Source organism: Myotis myotis, unplaced genomic scaffold (genome assembly GCF_014108235.1).
Source record: "Myotis myotis isolate mMyoMyo1 unplaced genomic scaffold, mMyoMyo1.p scaffold_m19_p_16, whole genome shotgun sequence".
In the NCBI taxonomy this organism is placed as follows: Eukaryota; Metazoa; Chordata; class Mammalia; order Chiroptera; family Vespertilionidae; genus Myotis; species Myotis myotis.
The window spans coordinates 15,684,400-15,704,937 of NW_023416320.1; the positions used below are offsets into that span (position 1 = coordinate 15,684,400).

Sequence of the window (20,538 nt, forward strand, 5' to 3'; positions counted from 1 at the left end):
TATTAAGGCTAAAGATATCCAGATAACGCCAATACAATACAATAATGATGATGATCATAATTATACCTGCTTTTAAATCTGAATCCAACTAAGTTAGTGTGTATTCATTTTTAATGACTTAGGAAAATGACATGACAAATTCTTGAAGAATCTTGCAAAGACAAACAGTGCTCAAGAGTAATAAAGATATTTTTAGGTAACAGAGTTTCCTTCAGAAAGCTTTCAAGTCACAGTGTTTTCATGAAAACACTCGACTAAGTATGGGAAAAATTATTTTACACAAGGCAAATGTAAAGCAGTGAGCTTAATTACGCCTTTGCATCAGAAGCACAGCAAAGGCACCAGGTCTAGATTACGTTGTATTGCATTTGTTTCCTGTGTGCCTTCTGATGCACATGTTGGAGACAGTATAGGCTATGAACGGGAATAATTAGATGCAGTGTACACAGACGCAGCTGGGACAGCTGCTGGAATGCTGATGTGCACACGTAAGCACCAGTTGTTCTCCACACCACACCTCCGCCCCCAGGGACCTGTAGACACCCCCACCCCAGCAACTAAAGGATTAACACCTGACACACTTGGACCTTGGAGACCCAGCTCAAATTCAGTGCCAAGGCTGTCCCAGTGGTTCTCTATTTTGAATGTTACCCATGGAAACAGCTTGAAATATCTATAAACAACCCACTCTTGTCTTTCTGCAACAATGGTATGACACAGTTAAAGCAACATTTCAGTAGTAAAGAGCCACAGTAAATTTCTAGCATTATCTAGATGTCTCTCTCCAATTTCAAGACTAGTTCTTGGGGAAGGAGGCTGTCCCAGTGGTTCTCTATTTTGAATGTTACCCATGGAAACAGTTGTTTAATGAGTAACGGTGATGCAAGTGAAGTTTCAGGGGCGTGTAGCTGTCTTTAAAAGGATAGTGGTATGTCTCCTTTCTGTTGCAGTGTGTTTTGTTACATTTTCATCTCAAACTCTAAAAATGTTCTCCTGTTCTGAAAAGTTCCCACCTGGAAAGTTATATTATGAGGTCTGGTCTTTGAAAATCTAAATACCTTAATGAGGCTGCTAAAGTCCTCTTACTGAGACGGGAAGGGAGGGTGGAAAAAAAGTGGTGTGTCTACATATTTTTTAAAGCCGTAATCTCCAGAGTCCAGAAATGGTGTCAGTACGACTTCTTAGATCAGTGGTTCTCAACCTTCCTAATGCCATGACCCTTTAATACAGTTCCTCATGTTGTGGTGTCCCCCAATTTCATTGTTACAAATTGAACATAATTAAAGCATAGTGATTAATCACAAAAACAGTATGTAATTATATATGTGTTTTCCGATGGTCTTAGGCGACCCCTGTGAAAGGGTCATTCGACCCCCAAAGGGGTCGCGACCCACAGGTTGAGAACCACTGTCTTAGAGGAAGCCAGGATTCGGCTACCTGGCCACAAATCTTGCTGGTTATGATAAGCTGGCCTCAAACACATAGAAATAAGGAAGAGGTTGTGATCTTCACTGGAAGACACAGTCTGTGCATTGAGCGGGTAAACCTCATGAGTTGTTTTTCTTTACATGAGGGAGGACTAGTAACTGAGGCTTGAAATATCTATAAACAACCCACTCTTGTCTTTCTGCAACAATGGTATGACACAGTTAAAGCAACATTTCAGTAGTAAAGAGCCACAGTAAATTTCTAGCATTATCTAGATGTCTCTCTCCAATGTCAAGACTAGTTCTTGGGGAAGGAGGTTGAAGATTAAAAATTCAGATGTCTTTATCTGTCTCAAAGGCTGTTCAGAAATGCTATCTTAGGATAGGTTAATCCCAACCTTCATCTTATTCAAGTTAAATTGATTATTTCCCCTTTAAGGCCATAACTCATTTGCATTTCTAATCCCTCTTTTCCAAGTAAAACTCTCTTCTAGCTAGCAACAGCCAACCCACATCAACAAGATGCAGATATTGCTGATTGATAACAGTTTAGTTTTGCTCCTTCCAAGGCCGTGTGTACTCAGGTGGCTTTCTGAGTCTCATTCCTGAATGCTGTTGGTGACGTTTCGTGGTTTCTGATGGAGTGACAGACCTGAAGCCCACAGCCTGATTTTTCAGTTAGTTCTTGGATAATGTGATCTCATTTTCCCTCTTGCTATGGTCTCCCTCTGAGCTTGGCTTCCAGAAACAACTCAGTTACATTTTCGTCTAAATATACAGCAGAGTTGCTTGACCTTTCTATTCTGCAAAGTCTCTGGGGGCACATCTGGCTATCAGCTACCCCCTTTCACATTTCATAGCAGCAGGCAGAACATGTCCTTATTCACTACTTTTTCAGCCACTGGCTGTTCTGCGCAGCAGGCGGCTGTGTTGTGATTGGGAAGTAGCCTTCTCACTGACCTAATATTTATTTAACCAAAAGCAACCTCTGGGGCTAACCTACAAGCAGAGTGAGCCTCAATCAGTCATTTTCTGTACACCCCGTGTGTATTACACATGCCAGGAACTTGTGATTAGAAACTTCGATAGGGAGGGGTTTATATTCACGCAGGCTCCTGGAATACCTTTGGGGTTCTCAACTTATAGTGGGGACATTCGTGAAATATGGAAGGGAAACAGCAGTGCAGTGGATATTATAGTATAGATCAAGATACAAGCAGAGATCTGTGTTAGAGGCAAGTCCCTTTGGTTAAATTGATACTTATAGTGCATTTAAGTGAAAGGAGCCTTCTATTTTAAAGTGACTAGGTGTAAATAAAATGAAAGAAAAGTTTTACTTTTTTAAAAAAAGGATAAACCATGAACTTGCTATGTTTTAATCTTTGGAAAGCTCTAAAGTATAAAAATATTTAGGCAGATTTTAAAAAAATCTTCATCTGGAGATATGTTTTTGTTAATTCTAGAGAGAGAGGAAGGGAGAGAGAGAAACATCTGTGTGAAAGAGAAACATCAACCGGTTGCCTCCCATACATGCCCTGGCCTGGGATTGAACCTGGCAATCTAACTATGCACCCTGACCAGGAATCAAACCCATGACCTTTTGGTGTATGGGACAATGCTCCAACCTCCTGTGCCACCCAGCCAGGGCTGGACTGATCTTTAAGTTGCATTGCAGGTCCTTAGTTTTTCTTTCTCAGAAGTCAACTTATTTCTTAATCAAACTAGCTCTTCTTATCCTCGAAATTATCCTAGAAAATCCATGTATCAACCAAATGTAATCCATAACTCCCCCACTTTGCCTCGTACCTGGACCCACCAAAGACAGCTATCAGCCAGCCACCACTTATCTATCTTTATAGCTTGCCTCCACACCAGTCCCTCTGCCCCTTGTTCAATCCTCACTTCACATGCTACCCTTTGGCTTCTCTCCTATGTCTTTCTATTCTTACTCACTGAGGTAAATGTGTTCCCAGAGAGCAGGAGCCATGTAACAAGCACTATAACAATGTCCATAATCTCCAAGACATAAGTGTTGGTGGTATCAACACATTCACTGAGTTTGCTTAGTTGGGAGGCAAAAGCAAAGGACTTAGCTCTTGGAATGCTTACTCTTGGGGTGCTGTCCAGGAACACAGCCTCCATGTCAGGAGATGCCACGCCAAGTGGATTGGCCATGCATAGACACTTCAGTCAGTAGTTGTCAGCTGAGTTCCCAGTCAACACCCAGTTATGAGGAAGGCCTTCTGGATCTCCAGGTTAGTTGAGTGATCAGACATCTTTAGCCCCAGCAGCCATGTAATTGCACCTACATGAGAGACCCCGAAAGGGAACCTCGCAGATGACCCTGGTCAACCAACAGGACCCTTTTCTAGATGGCAAAAGTGTTTCCTTTTTTTTTTCTTTGTTAATCCTCACCTGAGGATATTTTTCCATTGGTTTTTAGAGAGAGTGGAAGGGAGAGGGAGAGACTCACAGAGAGAAACATCAATATGAGAGAGATACATCAATTGGTTGCCTCCCGCAAGCACTCCCACCAGGGCCAGGGATATAGCCTGCAACCCAGGTATGTGTCCTTGACTGTGAATCAAACCCTTGACCCTTCAGTCCACGGATGCTCTATCCACTGAACCAAACCAACTAGGGCAGTATCTCCCTTCTTAATAGGGTAATGATCATCTGAAGGTTGTAGTTTTGTTAAGACTTTTATGGAACCTTTCAAGTAGATAAGTCTTCTAAGAATCTTCAAGGTATTATCTCACCCATGGTTGCCAAATAAAATATAGTATACAACATATGGCAATATTTACACTAAAAATTTATTCTTTGTTTATCTGAAAACAAATTTAACTGGACCTCTATTTTATTTGCTAACCTTGGCAGCATAGCATACCCTGAATCTCTACCCAGTAGAGAAGGAGCTGGTCTCCAAGGGACTACTCATCCTTCCTATCCATATTTTATTCCTTGGTTCCTGTTAGATCAATACAGGAAGTAGATTTCCTGGATCAATCAAATCCAGTTATTGAAGTGTTGTAAACCTTTTTTCAAGATCCTCCAAGCAAACATTCACCCCCAACACTCCTAAAACTTTTATACATATGGAACTCAATCCTACAAAACAAATCCAAAAGCAAACTAGAACTTGGACTTTGGAAATATCAAATGCAAATAAAAGTAAGCTTTGACTAAAACAAAGCGTTACTGGTTTTGTTTTGTCTCTGAAGGATAGAGAGAAGGAAAAAGAAACCAAAGAATTTGAACTATTTTGAGCAACGAAAAACAACTTTAAAGTTCATGCAAAAATAATACCAATTGTGTTTAATTTTTTATTGCTTCATAGTTTTAAAAAAATTCTCATCTAATTTGAATTGCAAAGGACCTGTGTGAAATGAAAAAAATGATAGATCATTTTTTAATCCTGTGGGCCTAACACTGACTATCATTCAATACATTGTTTTTAAGTTGAATAATTATTTCCATTTATCTATGAGGAAACTGAGGTGCCAAGAAATTATGTTAATTGCCACTGCCTTAATTGAATAATGTGTGACAAAGCCAGGACTTCAACTTGGTGTTCTCACTCTTGATTAAGTGGTTTCCCCATTATGCTATGCAACCTCTGGAAATTCTGTAGCCAAAAAAGTCCATTTAAGCAATAAGCAAACATAAAAGGCAGTAAAGGTGAGGAAAATGCTGACTCAACTAATATTACTGAATACCTATTAAGCTACATATCAAGTACTAAACTGAGTGGTTTTGCACACTTTTTCTTACTTCACAGGAACTATCAGTAATATTAATGCTGAATTGACATATCTAAGCCTACAAAGCCAACAATATGAAAATAAGTTTAAAAGTTTCAGAGCAGTAAAAATAAATGCCAAACCCTATGTTCATGTAGTCATGCAACACATATTTATTGAGGGCTGATTATACATTAGCCATTCAGTAGGCTCTGAGAAACCTGATGTGACCCTGGTGTCTAAGATTTTTGAGTGGAGTGGTTGATGAACATAAGATACAGCCCAGGCACTGAGACTGTTTTTCCTTACTCATCACAGAGCTCCTTAAATGATCACATAGAATCTATGTATCTTGGACAAATTCTAACAAGCTCAGTTATGTTATCCCATCGACACAGGTTGGAAACTGCAATGAGAAAGATCTATTTAGAGCATCTAAGAAGCCACAGTTGACCATCTGGCAGTAGAGGACACAGCAGACACATTCCATTGCACGTGAGTTTGAAGTTACATAATATATTGGCCAAAGATCCATACAAACCCCAGTAAGTTAAAAGCCCTGAGACTGCCATTGAATTTTGATATAATAATTTAATTAATGTTTTTATTTATGAGCCAGATATACTAGTATATGCCAACTAAGCTACTAAATAAAAAAATGCCTTGTAGAAAGCTATATCAAAGTAATACATAATTAAAACAATTATCTGGAAAATGTTCCTATATTGAATACCTTATTCTATGGTAGTATTAAACAAGATAGAATTGTTAGAACATTAAAGGCAATTACACACATAAAACAATGAAAGTCGTTCATTTCTACCCTCATTTAAAGCATGAATCTTTCTGCAATCTACATTGTTGGTATGAACAACATCCTTGGCAATTTCTACATTACATGCTTTCATTACTAACGAAAAATTTCAAAACAAACCCAAACAACATAAACTAAGAAAAATCTTCAGAGGACTAGAGGCCTCCTTTTGCAGAGTTGGCCTACTTGAGGTTTTGGGGAAGCTCTAAAATTTTTTATCTGCTCTCACATGACACCTAAAGAAAATCTGATTATAAATTTAGGCAAAGTTTACTATCTCATGGAGTTAGAGTCCATATGGATGCGGCCATTGCACATATTCTTTCTGCATTTTCCCTTGCTCTCTTCTTTATTAAAATGGTGTCTGTCAATGAAATAAGAAAAGAAGTTGTTAAGATTTATGAAATTATAATCCACAGATACCAGCATAATGTCATTGCTGGTGTTGTCATGTAAGAGAGTAAAACGTAAGATAGGTTTGTCTTTAAGTGCAGTCAACAAATGTTTTTGCTAAAACCTCACCTTGCTGTACAGAGTTGACTACTTTTAATTTTTTCTGCTTGGCTCTCATTTTTCTTTCTTTTTAAATTTTTTTTATTGATTTAAAAAATATGTTTTTATTGATTTTAAAGAGAGAGGAAGGGGGAGGGATAGAGAGATAGAAACATCCACCGGCTGCCTCCTGCTAGTCTATCAGTTATGCCATGGAGAAGATGCCAACTAATTAATGAGCCAAGTCCGATGGTGAATCTTTGCTAAGAAGCATATTGTTAGTTCAGATTGAGCTCATTCTCAGAACAAGATTCTTGTTCCAGTGGTGTTGGGGAGGTAAATACTGGTACCTCTCAAAAGGGAAGGTTGTGTTCCGTTTTCCTGCCAAATACTTGTCCTTCCTGGTGAACAAGGACATTGTAATAGTATCCACTTAAAAGTCATACAGTAAATCTTGATGATCACATTGGCTAATGAGTTTGATCTTGCCCGGGAAAGATTAGCCTTTCCTTTATCCTAAGAAAGACCTACTCTGAAAGGAATTTATCAAGTCATGTGTGGCCAGCTTTCCGAAGTAACTGCAGGTCTCGATTCACTTCCTCCCTGGACAGGAATACGTTTCTCTGGCAAGTGAACAAGTCACCTTTGCCTTAGATTGGGCTCTTCTGAATTCTAATCAAAAGTAGTTTCATCATCACAGGCACCCTTTCAGGGATTCTTTTCCCTTAGCATAGTCTCTTTCAGCCCCAAATCAGTGTGTGTGAGCGCCTGTGTGTGTGAAACAAGTGGCTACTTTTAAATGTATGTGGCTCTTTGCCATATCCCAATTGGAGTCCCATTGAACTTCTAGAAGGAAAGGAGACTCACAGCACTAGAGGTGAACTGCAGTGAGAGAGAGAGGTCATATAGCTGGATGCCTTACCCCATGAATCAGCAACAGGGTATGTGTTTACTTGGTCTGTGCCAGAGACACCATAGTCTCTGATATACTTTATTCGTCTCTGTTGTATTTCACAAATGGGCTAATGTGTCATAAGACATAGATTCTGTGGTCAGAAAGATCTGGTTTTAAATGCAAACTTAGTGACTTACTAATTAATTGCATGATCTCAGGGACTTTCTTTACCTCTCTGTGCCGTGGTTGGTAAAATGGGAGACAATAAAAATGCTAAAGGTTTATTTCCGATGATGTTGGTGAAGTTCTGAGCACCTAGTGGGCGCTCAAGAGTTCATCGTTAGACTCTGATTCTACCTGTCAGTGCAGCAAGCAGCCTGGCCACTTGCTCAAGTGGGAAGTGTCTGTCCCCTGAGGCAGTTCCTCACTAGCAGCTGAAGTGTGACATGAAGCCTGGGCACACTATTGAACTTAGTGCCAATGATTGGATTGTGACAGACACCCCACTTCTAAGTTAGAATGGAATGACCAGCTCACTGTGTCCTCCCTTTTTCTCTTACATTCTGAGCGTGAGCTCCGCCTGAGAGTTAGGATTCACTTCCTGAATCTCGCCACATCTCTACACCAGTGGTTTTCAACCGTTTTCATCTCATGCACACATAAACTAACTTCTAAAATTCTGCAGCACAACAAAAAATATATTTTTTGCTGATCTTATAAAAATAGGTATTAATTTTGATTTACTTACCCCCAACAGCTATTGTGTTGGCTGTTGTCACTGTTATATTTGACAGTAAGGGAAAAGAGGTCAGTGCCCCTGACATGAGTCAGATGGTGCATGTTTTAAAAATTCTTGCAGCACACCAGGTGGAAGTCCCTGCTCTATACCATTGATTTAAAACTGAGTCTTTCTAACCCCTCTGATAATAACACTTATATCCATGTTTCAGACCAAATGTCATCAGTGGAATAGGAAGAATGACTCTGAGAGGTTTCATAGTCTCTCTCACACAGAAACCAAATTGGGAGACTTGGAGGTTACTTAGAACCATACCTCTGCCCTCAGATAGAACTGGACTCAAAGCTTCTTTTCTTTCTTTTTGTTCAGTCTTGATTATCTAGTAAATCTAATCATATCATCACCAAGGAAGAATACATACAACTTAAGATCTCTCTGCTGATTTCCCTGCTTTATATGTGATCTAATTTTTATTTTCTGAGCCTGAGTTTGTGCTTACCTGTAATTCACAGTAGAAGCTCATCCAAAAGCAATCTTCAGTTTGCTGAATCTAACATGTGCTGTGGAGACTGGTTTCTCTCTTTATCTAGTAAAATGCTATTTATTAAAGCACTTTAAAAGGATTTGAGTTCTCTTAAACTTTTCTAGTAGTTTGCATATTCACTCAGGATACTCTAAATAAAAAAAAAAAATTTATAGCAGAAAAGATTTGAAACACAGGTGAAAGTAGAGAATATAGCATGGTAACAACCATGTACCCTGAGCCTCCATCATACAAGCTAATGGCCAAGCTTGTCTCATCTACATACATACCCACCCTCCTTCCATTGTCATAGTATGCTGAAATAAACCGCAGACAGTATATCATTTTATTAGTAAATATTTCAACCTGGCCTGTCTTTCTAAAAAATATGGTAGTTTCATTTATTTATTTGTTTGTTTACTTAAAATATAGTTTGATGGATTTCAGAGAGGAAGGGAGAGGGAGAGAGAGATAGAAACATCAGTGATGAGAAAGAATCATTGATTGGCTGCCTCCTGCACACCCCCTCTTGGGGATCGAGCCAGCAACCTGGGCACATGTCCTTGACTGGAATCGTCCACAGGCCAATGCTTCATCCACTGAGCCAAACCAGCTAAGGCCGTTTTCTTACTTTTAATTTATTCTTAATACCATGATCACACCTAAAAGATAGTCATTTCTTAACATTATGATCAGTTAGTTAGGGTTCAAATTCTACCAAATGAATCACTTTTAACTGCATAAAACTGCCTCTTCTTTTCCCAGGTGTGGTTTCTAGAGTTAATCATGAATATCTGTGGTCCCCACCGAATGACTACTCTGTCTACCAAGAATCTTTGACCACCAAGTTGACCTACTTTTACTCAGAACTTGGGATATTCGCTGGAGGCATCGTGTGCCAAGGCCCAGGAGAGCTGCCTGCACTGAGCAACAGGAGGGATGGGCCCTGAAGATCCACATACATCCATGAAACATTGAACCAGTGGTGGCTAAGAGTGGGAATCAGAGAAAGCGTATGCTTCACTCATTAGTAAGTGGGTGATGCAGGGGTGTGGGCAGGGTCCCTCATTATAGATGGGGGAGACTGCATTGCTAGCTGCTGCCTCCACACAATCTCCCACATGGTGCAGCCTAGTAGTGGGGGTTGGAGAAGAGAGGCTAGGATTGGCATCTGTCATTCTAGAATGTTCTTTCCAATCAACCCAGGAAGGAAAGCAAGGATAAAGCCCTCCCAGGATTGAAGGGACATGCTGTCTCACTAACACCCCACTCTCCAACTCTCCTCACTGGGCGAGGCTGTGCCCTGAGAACAGCGCTGACAGATGGACATGTCCCACCAATGTCCCTCCTCAACTCTGTCAATTGGGCATGTTCCAGCAGGGTAATGCCTGAGACAGGGGGCTGGTGGGGGGCCTGGCCACAGTGGTGCTCAATGCACCTCACCAGTAGGCCCTCTCTGGGAGAGGGTGGCAGCTTCCCAGCAACCTTTGGTGGAAATTGCAGAGACAGAACAGGACAGTCACTGGCTCGACTGTTAGTGTCACCTCCGGGCTGTGTGGAGGACAAGCGCCCAGAGCAGATCAGTGCCTGGGGTTGTCTGGGTAGCGACAAGGCTTTGTTCAGGGAAGAGATGCACACTGGTATTGGGGTAGTTTGATAGCACCTGGGATGGTGTTTTCCTTGTTCCCTCTAGACCTGATTTAATGTGGCCACCCACACAGCCACCAGGGAGAAGGACATCGGCCCCCCTCTCCAGCCTCTCCTGGTCCCGTTATCCAGCCATGGGCAGCTTCTACCACTTTCTCAAAGCACCTAGTTCTGCTGGATTCTGGCCTTCACGCTTCTTTCTCTGTTTGGGACACTCATTCTTTTCCATGTCTAATTCCCACTCCTTCCTCAGGTCTCAGCTTAAAGGCCCCTGGCTCAGGCAAGCCACATTTCACCCTAGTAGGTGAGAGGCTGTTGCCATATGCTCCTAAAAGGCCCTCTGCTTCTCCGATTATACCTCACTTATGCTACTGCCTGTTCATTTGCATCTCTTTCCTGTTTCGCTGTTAACACCTTGAAAGTCAGTTCCCCTCCCCTGCATCTTGCTCACTCCTTTAATCCCAGTGCCTGCTACAGTGTCTGACACATGTAGGTACTTAATGATTATTTATTGAATGAATGAATGATTTCAGTTTATATTATATTTAGGAAATAGGTTTGAGCCAAAATTTTGAGCTGGCTTGAAAACATTAATAAAGGACCTAACTAATTAGGAATAAGACTTTAACTGGCTTATAAAATTTTTTGCTGATGGAGAGGGGAGTAAGGGGCAGAGAGAGTGGGCATTGAGCCATTCTTCATACCATGCTAACCTGTGCTATTGACAGGGCATGTGGCTCTACACAGAAAATGGGAAAAACCTCCTGTCATGAATGCCCTGGGGGGCTATGCGAAGTCCCTCTAGGGCTGGGGGACTTGACATAGAGTTCAGAACTCGAGAGCCCCAGATGCTGTTATCACAGTAGTAGACCCCCACAGTGTGAGGCCATCCTCAGGGCTGCTAGTCTAGCCTCTCATTTAAGTTAGGGCTCCTGCATGCACCACTTCAAACCAATGGTGATGCAGCCCCTGCTGGAAGAGCTGACTCACAGTAGAGCTCAGTTTATGTTAAGCCATTCTTATTTAAACAATACAAGGATTTTTTGTATTTTGTTCTGAAACCTGATTTTCTAAAACTTCCCCCCCATTGAGCCCTTGTTCTAGAGAAACACACAGGGACTTAATCTCCCTCTAATGAAACAGACTTGAAATAATTGAAGAGAGGTTAAGTTGTTGCCATGGTGCCTTTATCTGTGATGAAATTGAGACATCACCTTGAATTAATCTAAAAGGACAATGGGAATTATTAACAGTTGTGGAGGAGAAATGGGGCTTTTTTTCTAATTGTGTAGTGATTATTCATTACAGGGAGTATATTTATAAAACCATCTAAAATAGAACCCTGCTAAAAATAACTCATTTATATAACACTCTTAAGTCACTTTTCTGTTCCCAAATACTGCTTTCCATAGACATCACTGCATATGACAACTGGACATTATAAATGCACTTCAAAGAAAATTCTGATTAAAACATCTCTGTCCCGAAAAAGAAACCCAGCCAACTTTCTTGAGAGTCTGAAAGAAATGTTATCCAGTTCTTTGCAATTTTGCTATAGAATAGAACCTTGGATTATATGTTCCATTAATAACTCGGGTTAAAATGATTATGATGATGAATTAAGTTTTGATCTAGGCTGAGTTCTTCATTTTCAAATTGTTGTCAGCTAAATTTGTGTCCTGACTTATTCAGAGGTTATAAACAACTAACTCAGTTGCTTTGTTTAGTTCTTAAATCACTTCCCTATTTTTAGAGCATTACTATATTTGAGAATAATAGATAACCTTTGATTTCTTATGCTTGTGGCAGCCTGCCGTGCCAGCACTTAGGGCTAATGCAGCCAACTCTCCTTCTGAAATGAAAGTAAGGGGCTGGGTGTGTGTGCGCGACATCTCAGTCAGTGAGATTATTTTCTTTCTGGGGATAGGTCAATTTCATAACGTTAGCATGAGTTAATTTGGCTGTGTTTGAAGCCCTGCCCTCTCCACGCCTAGCTCTGCGACGATACCCCCTCCTGCCCCCGGCCTGTGCCTGTAACTGGAGGCCACCTGCAGCTGGCATGTTAGTGTGCGGCCTCCACAGTCATGGCAGGCCCTTCCAAGTGGAGCCACTGTGCCCAGCTCTGTTTTAGTGCCATCCCGGGTTAGCTGGCCAGGAACGATGACTGACTCATTGAAAGAGAACCTGTATTAAAGTAGGAGCGTACAGAGAATTTATCCAAGAAGGTCCTGATACCTGAATCACTTCCGAATGGGCCCTCATATCCCTGACACTGTGCGTTCCATATAGTGAAAATATAAAGGCCTATGGGATTGATAAATATCCCACCAGTGTGTACTTCTCAACTGACCCTTTTCATATCCTGAAATCAAAGTTCATCTTATAGGACAGCTGATTTCCCCCCACCCCCAAGGTATCACTGGGATAGAACTGTGGTTCTTAACTAGAGTCGATGTTGTCCCCCAGGGGACGGTTGGCAATGTCTGGAGACATTTTTGGTGGTTGTCACAGGTGGAGAGTTGCTACTGTTGTCTAGAGGTAGAGGATCGGGATGTGGCTAAAAAGCTTACAATGCACAGGGCAGTCCCTCCTCCTCACCCCGCCCACCTCATAACAAATAATGTCAATACTGCCAAGGTTGAGAGGCTCTCAGTTGGATAACTTATTTCTAATTGATTTCAATTTCTTCACCTTATTTACTTAGTCCTTCACCCGGAAGGACTAAGGTCTCTTCTTTCTCTGAGGTCTGGGCTCCCAGTGGTCTAGACATGAAGGTGAGGAGGTACATGGAGCAATCATAGTTTTGGGTATAGGATGAACCTCTGTGTCTGAGCAAGTGGCCTAGGAGAGAGGACATGATCAAACCTTCTCTGTCAGGCACCTAGAAGGGGCTGGGGACTGTGCAGTAGCTTTGAATTACTTTTAGAATATTATTATTATTATCATTATTGTTTAAGTAGATTGCCTCCACAATGCTATGAGAAGTGGAGGGGAGGGCTTCTCCACTTACAGACGGCTCTCATGAGATGAGAAGCAGCAGCTACAGAGTCCAGAATCAGATGACTGATGACGGGAAGATTTAAGGAACTCACAGACACCAAGACATTCAGAGACGGTGGGAAGAGGAAATCCTGTGCTACAGACTGAATGTTTATGTCCCCCTAAAACTTATATTTTGAGACCTATTCCCCAAAGTGATGTTATTTGGACATGGGCCTCTGGGAAGTGATTAGGTCATGAAGGCAGAGCCCTCACGAATGGGATTAGTGCCCTTATAGAATAAAGAGAGCCCCCACCCCTTGCGCCATGTGAGGACACAGGGGAAGGTGGCTGTCTGAGAACCAGGAGGCAGGTCCAAATCTGCCTGTGCCTTGATCTTGGACTTCCAGCCTCCGGAACTGAGAAATTTCTGTTGTTTCTAAGCCACCTAGTCTGTGGCACTGTCACAGCAGCCAGAACCCAAAGGGACTGAGACAACCTGGGAAAGATAGCAAGTCAAAGGGGGAGGGGTGCTGACTGTTGTGATTTGCGTGTTCCAGGGGACGTGTCCTCTGGGAGCTGAGGTCTGGCATGTCTCAGGAACCCAATCTGTCCTATAGTAACCAGTACCAGTACAAAATCTTAGAGCATTTTGGTAATAAATTTGACATTTTTCATTCACATAAAACTCTCTTAATCGCAAGATTTTGCAATGTAAGGCTGTGAAGATTACATTAAACTTTTCTTTTGAAGGTACTGACTGGGTTAGGCGTTGTGGAAATAGCCTTGGAGGACTGGTGAGAAGACTGGGCTTTGTGTCTCCTGCTTTCACTCTGCACATTGTACCTGAATGAGCTCATCCCCTCCTGGATTTATCTTCCGTCTCACACGCATGAATCTTGGTATGATTCCTCAGCCGTGGCCTCCCTGTGGGGAACCTTAGCCCCTGCCCTCGAGGAATTCAGAGTGAAGTTTATTTCTCCTTCGTACCCACAGGTACCCAACACCATGCCTGGAAAAGTGACTAACGATGTTTTGTGAAATAACTACATACAAGTTACTACTTCACTAACCAGCCAGCTGACCTTGATGAACTCACTTTGACTCTCAGCTTGTCACCCAAAAATGATGAGTATGAAAATTTTAAGGTAATATCTGGCTCTAATATTCCATACTCTTCAGTCTGGGTAGAATGGGTAGAAAGGCTCTTTATCTATATCTATATAACTATATATATATATACATCTATATCTCCATATCTCTATCTCTATATCTATATATCTAACTATAGCCATATGAATTTCTATATCTACATTTATATCTATATATGTCTATAAGTATATGCATCTAAATCTATATATCTCTAACTATATCTCTATCTCTCTATCTCTATCTCTATCTCTATCTCTATCTCTATCTCTATACCAATATCTATATCAAATCTGTATCTATATTTGGCTCCCCAGGTTCCAATCAGTTCAAACTGTGTCTATTGAAGTGCATTGGAAATTAATTCTACTCTAGTGCCATGTCAGAGAGAATCAAGGCTCTATATCAGCAAAGGTTGGGCAACATGAGGAATGGGGTGAGGCCCTGATCTTTTATCTCCTTCTACTTTGCTATCTCCTTAAGCTTCTTAGTCAGATCATATATCTGGTTCTAGATAGTCTGCTCCTCTGGCCTGAATTCTGTAGCCCTTCAACTCTCCCTCTTATTCTCCAGAGGAAATGCTGAGGCTATTGCTAAAAGGTTTCTTAATTGTCTTTTCTCCCAGAGAAAACGGCAGCTGCCGTCCTCCTATGCACATATAGCTTTCTTTGGAGCTTTGGCATGTGGGTGATGACACATATACTGGCTCACAAATGCCAACACCCAAGACCACGACAGGGATGCGGATTCACCTGCCAGAGCATTTGACACTTGCGTCAGGAACAGGCAACAGCTGAGAAAAGCCCTGTGAGTAATACCTTCTCACATATGTGGGAAAGGCTGTCCAGAACTGTAAATCAGTAAGATGCCTGTTCTAGCTAATTCTCCCATGGGTGGAGGAAACGGGAGTTCTTTCAGCTCATTTGGTGGTTGGATGGGAAATGATAGCATACCAATGATGTGGAAGTAATTTTTCACCATGGGCTAAAGGCTTTTGATTCCTTGTCTTAGAGATTTGGCTGGGACTGGGCGACAAATGTACCTAGCTGTAGCAGGAAGGTAGAGCCATTTGCCAAGGAAGTAGTTACTCAGAGGTAGTGGGCAATATGCAGAGAGAATATGTTATCAATGTGTCATTGGGCAGAGAGTTCTCTGCTCAGGAAGTTACTATGGTTTACCATAAAGACCTGCCTCAGTGACCGGGAATGGACCTGAAATTCTAGATGAGACTCCTTTAAACCCAAAGACTCATGTAAGCCCCAGTAAAGTAGTAGTTTAACATTCAAAACACAAAATCCAGACACCACCCCCCAAAAAAAATAATTTAGAGAAAACTAAAATATTTCAATGGTGCTACTTTTGGGACTATTAATAGGGGGAATTGAACAGTATTACTTATTAAATTATCCATTCTTCTCTTCAATTATATAGCTTCTCCAATCTCTTCCAAAAGTCTCACTTCTCAATCTAGAATATTCTATCCTTGTCAATCATCATCTTCCTGTCGGTACAAAGGAGAGAGCTGCTTCTTTACTAAAAGGTGGATTCCATACTATACTTACTGTGAGATTTCTGGCAAGAAATGTAAGTGGTAAATAAAAAATATGTAAGTGGTAAATAGTAAGTTTGGCCTGGACTTTGCCATTTGTTAGTTTCAGGACCCTGTTCCATCTTTGTTCCTCTGATTTTTACTGCAGGAATATATATAAACAACAATTTGGGAGTTTGCTTGCTTACTTCATGCAAATTAATGTGTTAGGCTAAGGGTTTGCAAATTTGTTTAGGAGATAGAATGCCCAGATTTTTCTGGGTAAAAAAAAAAAAGTACAATTTTTCATGGTACTTTTCAGAACACCATGAAAAAATGGACATAGTTAATTCTATTATATGGACTAAGAACACACTTTAAATTGACCATCACTCCAACACACAAAATGGCTGCCCCCATGTGGACACAAAATGGCCACCACAAGATGGCCCGCAGGAAAGGGCAGTTGGGGGAGACCAGTCCTGCAGGGGAAGGCAGTTGGGGGCAACCAGGCCTGCAGGGGAGAGCAATTAGGGGGGACCAGGCCTCAGGGGAGGAAAGTGAGGGGTGACCAGGCCTGCAGGGGAGGACAGTTAGGGGTAATCGGCTGGCAGGGGAGTTGTTAGGGGTAATCAGGCTTGTAGGCAGGCGAGTGGTTGGGAGCCAGCAGCCCTGGATTGTGAGAGTGATGTCTGACTGCCTGTTTAGGCCCCATTCCAGTGAGATTGGGCCTAAATGGTCAGTCGGACATCCCTCGAGGAGTCCCAGATTGGAGAGGGTGCAGGCTGGGCTGAGGAACACACCCCCCGTCCCCCCGTGCACAAATTTCATGCACTGGGCCTCTAATATATATATATATATAATTGATTTCAGAGAGGAAGGGAAAGATAGAAACATCAATGATGATGAGAGAATCATTGATTGGCTGCTTCCTACATGCCCCCTACTGGGGATTGAGCCCACAACCAGGGCATGTGCCCTGACCAGGAATTGAACTGTGGCCTCCTGGTTCATAGGTTGAAGCTCAACCACTGAGCCATGCTGGCTGGGCTCATCCCATATCTTTGTCTTGCTGGCTCCTTGCCCTGTATCTGTCCCTTAGAGGTCAGTTTCTCCAGGGCTGGCCACACTTCATATATTCTTCCTAGTCAATCCCATCTGTTTTTTACATTTTCTCTAACATCTCTACAGTAATGATTCATAATTCTCCATCCAAATTTGGACCATTTTTCTAACTTTCTGATCTATGTTTCTAACACTATTTGCCTTTCTCACGCATATTGCAAGTATTTTATTCATGTAACATATATTGTCTTTGTTTTGTGTATGTCCATATTCTACCCGTAACTGGCATGTTGAAATGCTTAAAATATGTTCACTGAATTAACCCATGACTCATGGACACTTGAGGGCAAAAGGAATCTAAAATTCTACCTCTGTCCCAATTAGATACTTGATTCCCCCCTAACATATACCAGTAATTGGTCCCCTAGTTTCTGCAGGCACCGGAGAGTTATTGTTTGTCATTGGTGTTTAGAGATTCTGTGCAAAATGGCTTTCCTAGGTTTCTTCTTTCATAATGAGAAAGAAAAATATTGAACCAAGAAAAGTCTGGGGGAACATTATGCAGTGAGGAAGTCATGTAAGCAGGTTAGAAAAAGAAACTGAACTATTCACCTCACATAGCACCCATTTAAAACAGAGGGGCAATAGCTACAGCTGTTTCAGTTTTGCCAATTTTGTCCTCCAAATTAGACACGTGCCTTCCATTTGCTTTAATAGGATCCATATGTGAGCAACTGATGGTGGTACTTATCTCGAAGGAAGCGAAGTGCTGAGTTCCTGCCACCCACCCACATCTGTGGATTTATAAGCCACAAGCAAATGAAAAACAAACGCGCTGCGGGCATGTTAAGAAGTCTCGAGCTTTGACAAAGCCTACCAGGAAGAAAGAACTGGAGTGCGGAGGCTCTGCGCTGGTGGGCTGCTGGAACAGCACAAAAGGTCAGCCCTTAAATTCGCCATTTCTTGGGGCACATTCTCTTCATTGCTGGCGTCTGTGGTTGAAGCCGAAGAGGGGATATTTCTGAGACTCACAGATTTTGGAACGAAGGACAAAATTCATGGTTAATTAAGATAGCCATCTATTCATTTATTGAACAAATGCTTGTTTGAGTTTCTAGAAGTTGTTGGCTAGGATATGGTAACCCTTGCCAGAGAACCAGGTTGGAGTTTTTAAAGAAAAACCTATTTTCATAACCTATTTTCAAAATATAATCAAGGATACTCAGTGCAGCCCTCGTTGTGATATCTCTGAATTGGAGTGCAGTTAGCGGTCAGCAGGAGTGGGGTGTTAGCGGTCAGCAGGAGTGGGGTGGATAAATTTTAAAGCCTTTATACAATGAAATGCTGTTTGATGGAGTTAGAGAAGGTTAAGCCAGTAGGCACGGGTCTAAGCTCTTCCCAACACATACTGCCGAGAAAAGGAAAGCTGCAAGCAAATAACTTCCACAGATGGGATTCTCTGAAAACACAATTCCCTGAAAAGCTTAGTAGGTTCTGACCTATTTGCTGCCAGTCAATTTTAGCAAAGACAAAGCCAATTCTCTTGTCAAGTCAGCGCCCCAGAATTTAGATTCTGGTCCTCTGGCCCTAGAGTCAGCAAGCTCTGCACCATTTGACCAGAGATCAGCTTAATACCCTCCAGGTTGGCCTCTGTCTCAAGACAATTCAAAAGTCTCATCTCTTCTTTCCCTTCCCAGCCTGCAGTCAATCCTGGCTCTTTGTTGGGGTTTACTGTCTCCTTTCTGGACAAGCTTTCACAGGGTGAGGTTGTTTAAAAGAAGCCCGAGGGGGAAAGCTGTTGAATCCTCCTGCTGTCTTACATACCTTTGCTCCACTTTTAGCCTCAATTCCATCTTTATCCGGAGGCAGAGAATTTATCCTCAGCTGTCCCTCTAACCCTGCAAGTACAAAGAGGAACAGAATTTAAAACATTTGTAAACTTGTGCGCAAAAAGGGTCTCAGCAAGGTTTTGTTTTCTTCATTCCCAGATGGGTTAGCATGCATAGAAGTTCTTTGTAAATGAAATTTGTTTCTTGCCGAAGCTTAGTGGTAGCTGCAAGGAATAACCAATGCATCCCTACATTCTAGGGTTTTTCTGCAAAAATCTCTAACATTCCATCCTTGTCGGGCATCTTCTCTATATCCCCAGATAGAATAGGCAACTGATCAACCACCTTGTAACAGACATTTCCAATTTCTTAGCTTATTAAGGATAGAGATATTCTTTACCCCCATCTACTGTATCACCACTCAGTAACTCCACATTTTATGAACTCTTATTTATAAGAGCCTATTTCCAAGTACTGGTTTCTGTGTTAGAAACAACTTTCAGTTTCGAGTGACAGAAACCTAACTCAATATAGTTTAAAATAGCTTGTCTTCTATTTGTGAAACAGGGTTGTTTTCTTGAAGCACTGCTGATTTTCATCAAAAACTTTGTAAGGTTGTGGATTAACCTACTTGAGTGATGCACTTTCTTTCTACCCCTCAGTTCTACTTCCTTGTAGTTGGCTTCGTTCTCAGACTTCTTATACTCACTTTGGGCCATTATAGACATCTATTTTGAAGGCTGGATCTGTTCTAGGTTATCTGTTACTGTATAATACACCACCCTGAAACAGTGGCTCAAAACCCTAACTATTCTCAGAGGGAAGACTGAGACTGTGGTCTAAGAGGGTAAACAAGTTTGGAATCGTTCCATTGCCTCTGATGGGCCTGGCTGAGACAGGAGCTCCTCCTGAACACATCAATCACTATGTTGGGCCAGGCCTGAAGGCAAGCTTGCCCGGCTACACCTGAAACACTTTCAGGGAGGAGGGAGTGATTTCCCAAGGAAAACTGCTTTTTATTACAAAAAATTTGAGAAGTTATAGATTCTGGACATGAAAAATAAAAAATATGAATGACTGAAGAAATATTAAAGTGGCAGAAAGCTATTTGTAGGAGGAAGGAATTAGATTTATGGACTTGAAAAAGAAGAGAGAAATGGAAAATCCTGAGTAGGCTGAATTTTTGCGAGACTGTGTTTGAAAGAGTAGGGAGGAGATATTAGAGACATTTGCTATAGTGCAATGTAGGATTTTGGGGGCGACAGTATTTTTAAGCATATTTTACTATATTTCATGCTACTTAATTTTCTCTCTCACTTTTGAAGAAATATGAGTCAAGACACCCTTTGTCAAGGCCTTTTGGAGATATATTTCAAATATATATTCCTGTCTTATACATATACTAGTAATACAACACTATTTCTGGTAATCGTGAGGATTTACTGTACATAAACATAACATAAAGCAGAAATTCACCTAGCTGCACATTTGAATCATGAGATAGCTTTAATAGACACCAATGCGTGCCCTCCTCCCCCGACCCCGGGTGATTTTAATATGATTGGGCTGGGGCAGTTTGGGCATCAGCATTTTCAAAGCCTCTCTAGTTGACTCCGGTGTGTTGCTGAAATTGAGAAACTCAGCTGCAGAGTTATGCTCTCAGACATGCAGATTAAGGCCAAGGTCATTTGTTGAGAACTCATACATA

At 41.6% G+C, this 20,538-nt stretch overlaps 1 long non-coding RNA gene across 1 annotated transcript; it reads left to right on the forward strand.

Moving 5' to 3' along the window:
• Positions 1-9,358: 9,358 nt before the first annotated feature.
• LOC118670497 lies at positions 9,359-20,163 on the forward strand. Its single transcript, XR_004972355.1, has 6 exons — positions 9,359-9,663; positions 14,013-14,161; positions 14,256-14,407; positions 14,726-14,844; positions 15,034-15,215; positions 17,719-20,163. It is a non-coding gene; the product is annotated as an uncharacterized LOC118670497 (long non-coding RNA).
• Positions 20,164-20,538: the final 375 nt, after the last annotated feature.